Below are 12,286 nucleotides of genomic sequence, written 5' to 3'. Positions count from 1 at the left end.
GTGTACTGGGTCGTCCAAGTAATAAACCTTACGCGAGTAAGGGTCGATCCCACAGAGATTGTTGTTATGAAGCAAGCTATGATCACCTTGTAAATCTTAGTCAGGCAAACTCAAATGGGTAGAAGTGATATACGAATAAAACATAAAGATAAAGATAGAGATACTTATGCAATTCATTGGTGGGAATTTTAGATAAGCGTATGAAGATGCTTGGTCCCTTCCGTCTCTCTGCTTTCCTACTGTCTTCATCCAATCCTTCTTACTCCTTTCCATGGCAAGCTATATGCAAGGATTTCACCGTTGTCAGTAGCTACCTCCCATCCTCTCAGTGGAAATGTTCAACGCACCGTATCACGGCACGGCTATCCATCTGTCGGTTCTCAATCAGGCCGGAATAGAATCCAGTGATTCTTTTGCGTCTGTCACTAACGCCCTGCCCTCAGGAGTTTGAAGCTCGTCACAGTCATTCAATCATTGAATCCTACTCAGAATACCACAGACAAGGTTTAGACCTTCCGGATTCTCTTGAATGCCGCCATCAGTTCTAGCTTATACCACGAAGATTCCAGTTAAAGAATCCAAGAGATATCCACCCAATCTAAGGTAGAACGGAGGTGGTTGTCAGGCACACGTTCATAGGTGAGAATGATGATGAGTGTCACGGATCATCACATTCATCAAGTTGAAGAACAAGTGATATCTTAGAACAAGAACAAGCGGAATTGAATAGAAGAACAATAGTAATTGCATTAATACTCGAGGTACAGCAGAGCTTCACACCTTAATCTATGGTGTGTAGAAACTCCACCGTTGAAAATACATAAGAACAAGGTCTAGGCATGGCCGTGAGGCCAGCCTCCCAATGATCTAAGATAGCATACGAACAAAGGTAGCTACCAAGATAGATGAAAATACAATAGTAAAAGGTCCTATATATAGAGAACTAGTAGTCTAGGGTGTACAGAGATGAGTAAATGACATAAAAATCCACTTCCGGGCCCACTTGGTGTGTGCTTGGGCTGAGCATTGAAGCATTTTCGTGTAGAGACTCTTCTTGGAGTTAAACGCCAGCTTTTATGCCAGTTTGGGCGTTTAACTCCCATCCTTGTGCCACTTCCGGCGTTTAACGCTGGGAATTCTGAGGGTGAATTTGAACGCCGGTTTGGGCCATCAAATCTTGGGCAAAGTATGGACTATCATATATTGCTGGAAAGCCCAGGATGTCTACTTCCCAACGCCATTGAGAGCGCGCCAATTGGGCTTCTGTAGCTCTCGAAAATCCACTTCGAGTGCAGGGAGGTCAGAATCCAACAGCATCTGCAGTCCTTTTTAGTCTCTGAATCAGATTTTTGCTCAGGTCCCTCAATTTTAGCCAGAAAATACCTGAAATCACAGAAAAACACACAAACTCATAATAAAGCCCAGAAAAGTGAATTTTAACAAAAAACTAATAAAAATATACTAAAAACTAACTCAAACATACTAAAAACAATGCCAAAAAGCGTACAAATTATCCGCTCATCAAAAGTCCATCAAGAAACAGCTTTTCAAGTTTTGTTTTCAGTTTGAATGTGTTGATAAGAGAAGAGAAAATGGAGAGTTTGGTGATGAGTGGGAAGAAGCTTTGTGTAATGGTGTTATGTTTGTGCTAGGTTCATGCAGTGACAGCTTCTGTTACATATGATCACAAAGCAATTGTTGTTAATGGGCAGAGAAAGATTCTGTTTTCTGGTTCTATACACTACCCCAGAAGCACACCTTAGGTACTTTCTTTCTTAATTATATTTTTCTTTTATTAATCATTCTTTTTAATTTGTATTTTCTCATTGTTCATTGATGGGGAAATACATGTAGATATGGCCAGAGCTTATTCAAAAAGTTAAAGAGGGAGGGTTGGATGTTATTCAAACCTATGTGTTTTGGAATGGCCATGAACCTTCTCCAGGAAAAGTAATTCACTTTCCAAAAAATTTGCAGGGTTTTTATTCTTTCATTTGTAAAAGAATTGGAAAGAAATTAAAACTAACATACATTTTCTTACAAAATCTTTTAGTATTATTTCGAGGATAGGTACAAACTTAGTTAAGTTCATCAAGGAAGTGCAGGAAGCTGGACTTTATGTTAATCTCTGAATTGGTCCCTACATATGTTCTGAATGGAACTTTGGGTAATGATCTTCATAATTTGGCTTATAATTCAATATAATATTAAGAGTGAAAGGAGATTATTGTAATGCTTATTGCTAAGTAAACACTTCTCTTGCAGGGTAACTTTGCAGCCATCTTGAAGGCAATGCATTCTTTTAGTGCTGAATCAGAAAAGGAGTTGAGCTTTTCAAAGGGTGATTTCATTGTTGTGCGAAAGCTTTATTTTCTCAGTTAATGTCATTGTACTGTTATACTTTGTTTTCTATGTGAATATCCTCAAACATGCCAGGTGGCTAGCTACTAAATGAGTTTCGTTATCTATTTTAATTTGATACCTAAATTATAGCTACTTTGATACCTTTCATCAGGTGGCTATCTATTTTTGATAAACTGCTCTGCATAGTGAAATATAAGTTATCCATTTCTCATTTTGTGAGATTAAATCTCTACTATTGTCGACAATTGCTTCCTACTACTTTCATAATGAAATTTGTTTCAGTAAATGAATTTAAATCTCTCACTTATGTTGATTTAATGGGACTGTTAGTGATTACACTTAGTTGCTTCCTTCACTTGAATTTACTTACTGTTAAGAGATTAACTTGCTATCATTTCAGAACATTGTCATGGTTTTACTTTACATTTTCCTGATTTTTATTTATTTATTTATTTATTGTTTTTCAGTTTAACATATTTGCTGAATTTGAAATAGAATTGTTGGGATCAGAAGGGATTGTGAATAAGGAGGACTCTAAATTTTGAAGGGTGTGGAGTTGGTGCGGTTGAGAGAAGGGCTTTTGGACCATTTGGCATTTTGGCTATTGAAAAACTATCATTGAAGGTATTGATATGTAGTGTCAATTAACCTATTTGGTCTCACGTGACTTGATTCCCGAGATAATATTTAAATTGGATTATCAAAAATCACACATAATTCGATATGGTTCATTAAACTGATTAAAGATTCAATACTTTCAATTTAGTTCTTAAAAGATATCACTATGAGTCAAGTTGGTAAGTTAACTTTACTACTATGTCACTAATGATCGCTGACATATGGAGACACATGCACTCTTTTCTTTGAAGGCATGTTAAGCATATCATCTAATTCACTTGTGGCAATGACTTCTCAGCTTTCCGAGGCAAAAAAATGAGAGCGAGCCTTTACGAATAGAGGACACCGGAATCAGTTGCGCTCAATGGGAGAAGCCAAGAATTTGCTTCAATATATGTTCAATTCAGTCGCAGATGTTAGCTGCTCTATTTGACATCAATTTGTTTTTTTCTCTTCTATCATAAGATTAATAACTTTTATTAGAAGATACTTATGTAGGATACAATATTTTGGTTTTTTATAGTTTATTAGTAGTAAATTCTAAGTGGTCTAATGTATATTTTAATATGGGTATGTTTAATTTAGTGTGAGATGTATGAATACTCATTTATGATCATCCCAATATTTTTAGTTCATTATAAATATATTTTGTTAAAGGATAATTTTTATTATTTAAAGAATATTGTATGGTATTATTATGTATTTATTTTTATTTTATAATTTTTGACTAATTTAATTAAAAAATAGGATTATATATATAATCATATTAATAAAAATATTAGGTTTTAGAAAAAAAGATTATTAGAATATATATATATATATATATATATATATATATATATATATATAGAAAATAATAAAAAAAACAATGAGGGATCTAAGGCTACACTTATATACAGTAGCTATAGTATTAAAAAAAAGAGGGACCTAAGGCTACGCTTATAAAAAGTAGCTATGATATACAATGTGGCTACGCTTTACAAGTGATGCAGTAGCGTTGAAAAGCGTAGCCTATTCTGGAAAAATGAAAGCTGAAAAGCGTAGCCTTTGGTCCTAAACAGCATCACTTAAAAAGCGTAGCCTATTCCTAAACGCCAAAAACGTAGCCCTTGATGCAGAAAAACGTAGCCTTTGAGAATAGGCAACGGCTGAATAGGAATTACCCCAAAAAACGTAGCCATAGCTCAAAAAGCGTAGCCGTAGCCTAAGGCATCATTTTTTTTCACTTTTGGCTACACTTTTCAAGTGTACCTGAATGGGTGTTTTTCTTGTAGTGGTTGCTTGGAGACAAGCAACAATATAAGTTTGATGTTGTGATAAGCGGATAATTTATACACTTTTTGGCACTATTTTTATATAGTTTTTAGTATGATTTTGTTAGTTTTAAAATATTTTTATTAGTTTTTAAGCAAAATTCACATTTATGGACTTTACTATGAGTTTGTGTGTTTTTTTGTGATTTCAGGTATTTTCTAGCTGAAATTGAGGGACCTGAGCAAAAATCTGATTCAGAGGCTGACAAAGGACTACAGATGCTGTTGGATTCTGACCTCCCTACACTCGAAGTAGATTTTCTGGAGCTACATAACTCTAGATGGTGCGCTCTCAACTGCGTTGGAAATTAGACATCCAGGGATTTCCAGAAATATATAATAGTCCATACTTTGCGCGAGTTTTGACAACGTAAAATGGCGTCAAAACGCCAACTCTCTGCCCTTTTCTGGCATCAAATGCCAGAACTGGCATAAAAGTTGGAGTTAAACGCCCAAACTGGCACTAAAGCTGGTGTTTAACTCCAAGGAAGACCTCTACACATGTAAAGCTCAATGCTCAGCCCAAGCACACACCAAGTGGGCCCGACAGTGGATTTCTGCATCATTTACCCATTTCAGTAAACCCTAGTAGCTAGTTTTATTATAAATAGGACTTTTCACTATTGTATTTTCATATTCAGATTATAGAGACATTCAGGATATCATATTTTCATATTTGGGGAGGCTGGCCATTCGGCCATGCCTGGTCCTTGTTCTTATGTATTTTCAACGGTGGAGTTTCTACACACCATATAATAAGGTGTGGAGCTCTGCTGTTCCTCGAGTATTAATGCAAAGTACTATTGTTCTTCTATTCAATTCATGCTTATTTCTATTCTAAGATATTCACTTGCACTTCAACATGATGAATATGATGATCCGTGACACTCATCACTATTCTCACTCATGAACACGTGCCTGACAACCACTTTTGTTCTACCTTAGATCGAGCGTATATCTCTTAGCCTGCATTCCAAAAGATCGGAGTCTTCGTGGTATAAGCTAGAATTATTGGCGGCCATTCCTGAGATCCGGAAAGTCTAAACCTTGTCTGTGGTATTCCGAGTAGGATCTGGGAAGGGATGACTGTGATGAGCTTCAAACTCGTGAGTGTTGGGCGTAGTGACAGACGCAAAAGGATCATTGGATTCTATTCCAACACGATCGAGAACCGACAGATGATTAGCCGTGCAGTGACAGCACATTTGGACCATTTTCACTGAGAGGACGGGAAGTAGCCATTGACAACGGTGATGCCCAACATACAGTTTGCCATGGAAAGGAGTATAAAGGATTGGATGAAGGCAGTAGGAAAGCAGAGATTCAAAAGGAACAAAGCATTTCTATGCACTTATATGAAATTCTCACCAATCAATTACATAAGTATCTCTATCTTTACTTTATGTTTTATTTATCGTTTTAATTATTAAAACTCCATAACCATTTGAATCCGCCTGACTGAGATTTACAAGGTGACCATAGCTTGCTTCAAGCGAACAATCTCCGTGGGATCGACCCTTACTCACGTAAGGTTTATTACTTGGACGACCCAGTACACTTGCTGGTTAGTTGTGTAAGGTTGTGAAAAATAGTGATATTACAATTGTGCGTACCAAGTTGTTGGAGCCATTGAGATCACAATTTCGTGGACCAGTTCCTGGTTCACGAGTTTTACTGCCTCTTCTGACAACAGTGTTCAATTCGTGAGACCAGAATCTTTGTGGTATAAGCTTGAATCAATTGGCAGTATTCTTGAGATCCAAAAAGTCTAAACCTTGTCTGTGGTATTCCGAGTAGGATTTGGGATGGGATGACTGTGAAGAGCTTCAAACTCATGAATGTTAGGTGTAGTGACAGATGCAAAAGGATCACTGGATCCTATTCCAGCACAAGTGAGAACCAACAGATGATTAGCCATGTATATGGACCTTTTTCACTAAAAAGGACAGATGGTAGCCATTGACAACGGTGATCCACCAACATACAGCTTGCCATGGAAGGAGCCTTGCGTGCGTGAAGAAGAAGACAGTAGGAAAGCAGAGATTCAGAAGACAGAGCATCTGCAAAACTCCAACCCATTCTCAATTACTGCATAACAAGTATTTATTTAATGTTCTTTTATTTTTTGCAAATAAAACTAAGAACCATTATTGATATCCTAACAAAGAGTTACAAGATAACCATAGCTGCTTCAAGCCAACAGTCTCCGTGGGATCGACCCTTACTCGCGTAAGGTATTACTTGGACGACCCAGTGCACTTGCTGGTTAGTTGTGCGGAATTGCAAAATTATGATTGCAATTTTCATGCACCAAGAAACTAGGGATCTTTGAGGTACAAGCTGCAAGAATCTCACTAGAGATGGCAAACAAATCAATGAAACAAGCTTATGGACTTGTAGAGGATGTCTTAGTGAAGGTTGGAGGCCTTTACGTCCCTGCTGACTTCATAATCCTACACACTGGGAAGGATGAGGATGAATCCATCATCCTTGGAAGAACCTTCCTAGCCACAGTAAGGGCTGTGATTGATGTAGACAGAGGAGAGTTAGTCCTTCAATTGAATGAGGACTACCTTGTGTCGAAGACTCAAATATCTTCTTCTGTAGATATGGAGAAGAAGAATAAAAAGCTTCTCTCAATACAGAATCAGACAGAGCCCCCAAACTCAACTACTAAGTTTGGTATTGGAAGGCCACAATCATGCTCTTAGAGGCAACGCAATTTTATTTATTTATGTTCATTTAAGTTTTCTCTAGGTTGATGATCATGTGAAGTCATAAAAACAACTACAAAATTAAAGCAGAATGAAAAACAACATAAAAAGTAGCACACCCTGGAGGACAGGCTTACTGGCGTTTAAACGGCAGTAAGGATAGCAGAATGGGCATTTAACGCCCAGCCTGGCAGCAATCTGGGCGTTAAACACCAAAATTGGTAGCCAGACTGGCGTTTAACACCAGAAAGGGCTGTCTGGTGTCTGGCTGGCGTTAAACCCCAGAAAGGGGCACCAGCATGGCGTTTAACGCCATGAAAGGTAGCAGAACTGGCATTTAATGTCAAATTTGGCACACAGTGGGCGTTTAAACACCAAGAAGGTGCAGGGATGAGAATTCTTTGACACCTCAGGATCTGTGGACCCCACAGGATCCCCACTTACCCCACCTCACTCTCCCTCTTCTTCACACCTTTCCATAACACTATTCTCCAACACCCACCTACCTCACCATTCAAATTCAAACCATTTCCCCCCCAAACCCACCCATTCTCCACACGGTTACCCTTTCTCCCTTACCCTATAAATAACCCTCCTTACCACCTTCTATTTTACACATCTCCAACACTTAACCCTATTGGCTGATTTCCTACACAACTCCATCTCCTCTATTTCTTCTTCTTGTCCTCCTTCCTTTCCTCTTCTGCTCGAGAATAAGCAAACCTTTTAAGTTTGGTGTGGAAAAAAGGCTTTGCTTTTTGTTTTTCCATAACCATTAATGGCACCTAGGGCCACAGAAACCTCTAGGAAGAGGAAAGGGAAGGCAGTTGCTTCCAACTCTGAGTCATTGGAGATGGAGAGATTCATCTCAAAAGCCCATCACTAGAAAGAGGATGGTGCAAACAAGAGAGCCCACTCATGGATCTCAACAAGAGGATGAGGAAGTTCCTTATCAAGAAATCCTTGAGATGCCTCAAGGGATGCATTTTCCTCCACACAACTATTGGAAGCAACTCAACACCTCTTTAGGAGATTTGAGTTCCAACATGGAGCAACTAAGGATGGAGCACCAAGAGCACTCTATTATCCTCCATGAAATTAGAGAGGACCAAAGAGCCATAAGGGAGGAGCAACAAAGGCAAGGAAGAGATATTGAGGAGCTAAAGCACTCCATAGGATCTTTGATGAGCGGATAATTTATACGCTTTTTGGCATTATTTTTAGTATGTTTTTAGTATGTTTTAGTTAGTTTTTATTATATTTTTATTAGTTTTTAGTTGAAATTCACTTTTCTGGACTTTACTATGAGTTTGTGTGTTTTTCTGTGATTTCAGGTATTTTGTTGCTGAAATTGAGGGACCTGAGCAAAAATCTGATTCAGAGGCTGAAAAGGACTGCAGATGCTGTTGGATTCTGACCTCCCTGCACTCGAAGTGGATTTTCTGGAGCTACAGAAGCCCAATTGGCGTGCTCTCAACTGTGTTGGAAAGTAGACATCCTGGGCTTTCCAGCAAAATACAATAGTCCATACTTTGTCCGAGATTTGATGGCCCAAATAGGCGTTCCAAGTCAGCTCAAGAATTCTGGCGTAAAACGCCGGAACTGGCACAAGAATGGGAGTTAAACGCCCAAACTGGCACAAAAGCTGGCGTTTAACTCCAAGAAGAGTCTCTACACGAGAATGCTTCAATGCTCAGCCCAAGCACACACCAAGTGGGCCCGGAAGTGGATTTTTATGTCATTTACTCATTTCTGTAAACCCTAGGCTACTAGTTCTCTACAAATAGGACCTTTTGCTATTGTATTTTCATCTTTGGATGTCTAGTTCTTAGATCAGATCTTTAGATCTTTGAATCTTTTGATCACGTTTTGGGGGCTGGCCATTCAGCCATGCCTAGACCTTGTTCTTATGTATTTTCAACGGTGGAGTTTTTACACACCATAGATTAAGGTGTGGAGCTCTGTTGTACCTCGAGTATTAATGCAATTACTATTGTTCTTCTATTCAATTCAGCTTGTTCTTGTTCTAAGATATTCATTCGCACCCAAGAACATGATGAATGTGATGATTATGTGATGCTCATCATCATTCTCACTTATGAACGCGTGCCTGACAACCATTTCCGTTCTACAAGCAAACAAGGCTCGAATGTTTATCTCTTGGATTCCTTAATTAGAATGTTCGTGGTATAAGCTATAATTGATGGCGGCATTCAAGAGAATCCGGAAGGTCTAAACCTTGTCTGTGGTATTCTGAGTAGGATTCAAGGATTGAATGACTGTGACGAGCTTCAAACTCGCGATTGTGGGGCGTTAGTGACAGACGCAAAAGAATCACTGGATTCTATTCCGACATAATCGAGAACCGATAGCTGAATAGCCGTGCTGTGATAGAGCGCGTTGAACATTTTCAATGAGAGGAAAAGACTGTAGCCATTGACAATGGTGATGCCCAACATACAGCTTGCCATGGAAAGGAGTAAGAAGGATTGGATGAAGACAGTAGGAAAGCAGAGAGATGGAAGGGACAAAGCATCTCCATACGCTTATCTGAAATTCTCACCAATGAATTACATAAGTATCTCTATCTTTATTTTATGCTTTATTCATAAATCATCCATAACCATTTGAATCTGCCTGACTGAGATTTACAAGGTGACCATAGCTTGCTTCATACCAACAATCTCCGTGGGATCGACCCTTACTCGCGTAAGGTTTATTACTTGGACGACCCAGTGCACTTGCTAGTTAGTTGTGCGAAGTTGTGATAAAGAGTTGAGATTGCAATTGAGCGTACCATGTTGGTGGCGCCATTGATTATCACAATTTCGTGCACCAAGTTTTTGGCGCCATTGCCGGGGATTGTTCGAGTTTGGACAACTGACGGTTCATCTTGTTGCTTAGATTAGGTATTTTTCAAAATTTTTAAGAATGATTTCTAGTGTTTCAGGGTGATGTTTTCATCATCACCAAAGCTGATTAATCTTCATCAATTGAGCTCTTGAATGCAATGTCCTGCTGAAGCTTGGCTAGCCATGTCTAATTCCTTTAGACTAAAGCTTTAGACAAACATTGCATGATTCCTGGAATTTTTATTAAATATTTTGAATCTCTTTATTTTCTTTTCCACTCAATTTTCGAAAAAGCACAAAAAAAAATTTACAAAATCATAAAAATCAAAAATATTTCTTGTTTGATTCTAGTGTCTCATTTTAAGTTTGGTGTCAATTGCATGTTTCTGTTCTTCTTGCATTTTTCATGTGTCTTCAGTGATCTTCAAGTTGTTCTTGATGATTTACTTGCTCTGATCTTTAAATTCTCTTGTCTTGAATGTTTTGTTATTTCTCATATGCATTCTCATTTTGTTAGTGTCAGTAGTATACAAACTTCCAAGTTTGGTGTCTTGCATGCATTGGTTATTTGATCTTAGTTTCATTTTGATTATTCCTCATTATTAAAAATTCCAAAAATTTTTTAATTTGTGTCTTTTCAAGTCAATAATACAGAGAATTGAAGATTCAGAACATACAGCAGAGGAATTACACAGAAAAAGCTGAGTGTTCAAAACGCCCAGTGAAGAAGGAAAACTGGCGTTTAAACGCCAGCCAGGGCACCTGGCTGGGCGCTTAACGCCGAAAAGGGTAGCATTTTGGGCGTTAAACGCCAGAATGTATACCATTCTAGGCGTTTAACACCAGGATGGCACAAGAGGGAAGATTTTGTTTTCAATTCAAATTTTTTTCAAGTTTTCATAAATTTTCAAAATCAAATATTTTTCAAATCATATCTTTTCAATCATATATTTTCAAAATCAATTTCTTTCCATTTTCAAAAATACTTGCTAACAATTAATGATTTGATTCAACATTTCAAGTATGCTGCCTTTTCTGTTGAGAAATGTTTAATGTTTGAATCATATCTTTTCTTGTTAGCCAAGTCATTATTTTAAAAATCAAATCTTTTTAAATTGTTTTTCCAAATCATATCTTCTCAATCATATTTTTTTAAAACTATATCTTTTCAATCATATCTTCTTAATCACATCTTTTTCAAAAATAGTTTTCAATCATATCTTTTTGATTTCTAATTTCAAAATCTTTTTCAAAAATCACTTTACTTCTTTCCCAATCTTAGTTTTCAAAAATCATCAATTAATTTTCAAAATTCTTTTTCAAAATCTTTTAACTTATTTTCGAAAATTCTTCCCTTCTTCTCACATCCTAATTCTTCTACCTCCTCCTTCTATTCCTCTGACACCTCAAGGAATCTCTATACTGTGACATAGAGGATTCCATTTTTTCTTGTTCTCTTCTCTTTCATATGAGCAGGAGCAAAGACAAAAGCATTCTTGTTGAGGCTGACCCTGAACCTGAAAGGACCTTGAAGCGAAAGCTAAGAGAAGCTAAAGCACAACTCTCTGTAGATGACCTAACAGAAATCTTCAAAGAAGAAGAACCCATGGCAGCCGAAAACAACAACAATGCCAACAATGCAAGGAAGGTGCTGGGTGACTTTACTGCACCTACTCCCGACTTTTATGGGAGAAGCATCTCTATCCCTGCCATTGGAGCAAACAACGTTGAGCTTAAGCCTCAATTAGTTTCTCTAATGCAACAGAATTGCAAGTTCCATGGACTTCCATTGGAAGATCCTCATCAGTTTTTAGCTGAATTCTTGCAAATCTGTGACACTGTCAAGACCAATGGGGTTGACCCTGAGGTCTACAGACTTATGCTATTCCCTTTTGCTGTAAGAGACAGAGCTAGGATATGGTTGGACTCACAACCTAAAGAAAGCCTGAACTCTTGAGAAAAGCTAGTCAATGCCTTCTTGGCAAAGTTCTTTCCACCTCAAAAATTGAGTAAGCTTAGAGTGAAAGTCCAAACCTTCAGACAGAAGGAAGGTGAATCCCTCTATGAAGCTTGGGAAAGATACAAACAATTGATCAGAAAATGTCCGTCTGACATGCTTTTTGAATGGAGCATCATAGGTATCTTCTATGATGGTCTGTCTGAACTGTCAATGATGTCATTGGATAGCTTTGCTGGAGGATCTCTTCATCTGAAGAAGACGCCTGCAGAAGCTCAAGAACTCATTGAAATGGTTGCAAATAACCAATTCATGTACACTTCTGAAAGGAATCCTGTGAACAATGGGACGAATCAGAAGAAAGGAGTTCTTGAGATTGATACTCTGAATGCCATATTGGCTCAGAACAAAATATTGACTCAGCAAGTCAATATGATTTCTCAATGTCTGTCTGGAATGCAAGCTACA

General features: G+C 37.9%; 1 non-coding gene across 1 annotated transcript; it reads right to left on the bottom strand.

The window, feature by feature from the left end:
* Window positions 1-11,872: 11,872 nt before the first annotated feature.
* On the bottom strand, window positions 11,873-11,980 carry LOC112765133 (small nucleolar RNA R71). The gene has a single exon (XR_003183531.1). It is a non-coding gene; the product is annotated as a small nucleolar RNA R71 (small nucleolar RNA).
* Between the last annotated feature and the right edge of the window lie 306 nt (window positions 11,981-12,286).

Source organism: Arachis hypogaea, chromosome 2 (assembly GCF_003086295.3).
Source record: "Arachis hypogaea cultivar Tifrunner chromosome 2, arahy.Tifrunner.gnm2.J5K5, whole genome shotgun sequence".
NCBI classification, from domain to species: Eukaryota; Viridiplantae; Streptophyta; class Magnoliopsida; order Fabales; family Fabaceae; genus Arachis; species Arachis hypogaea.
Note: the sequence above shows the minus strand (reverse complement) of the source record. Positions and strands in the feature narration are given on the sequence as shown.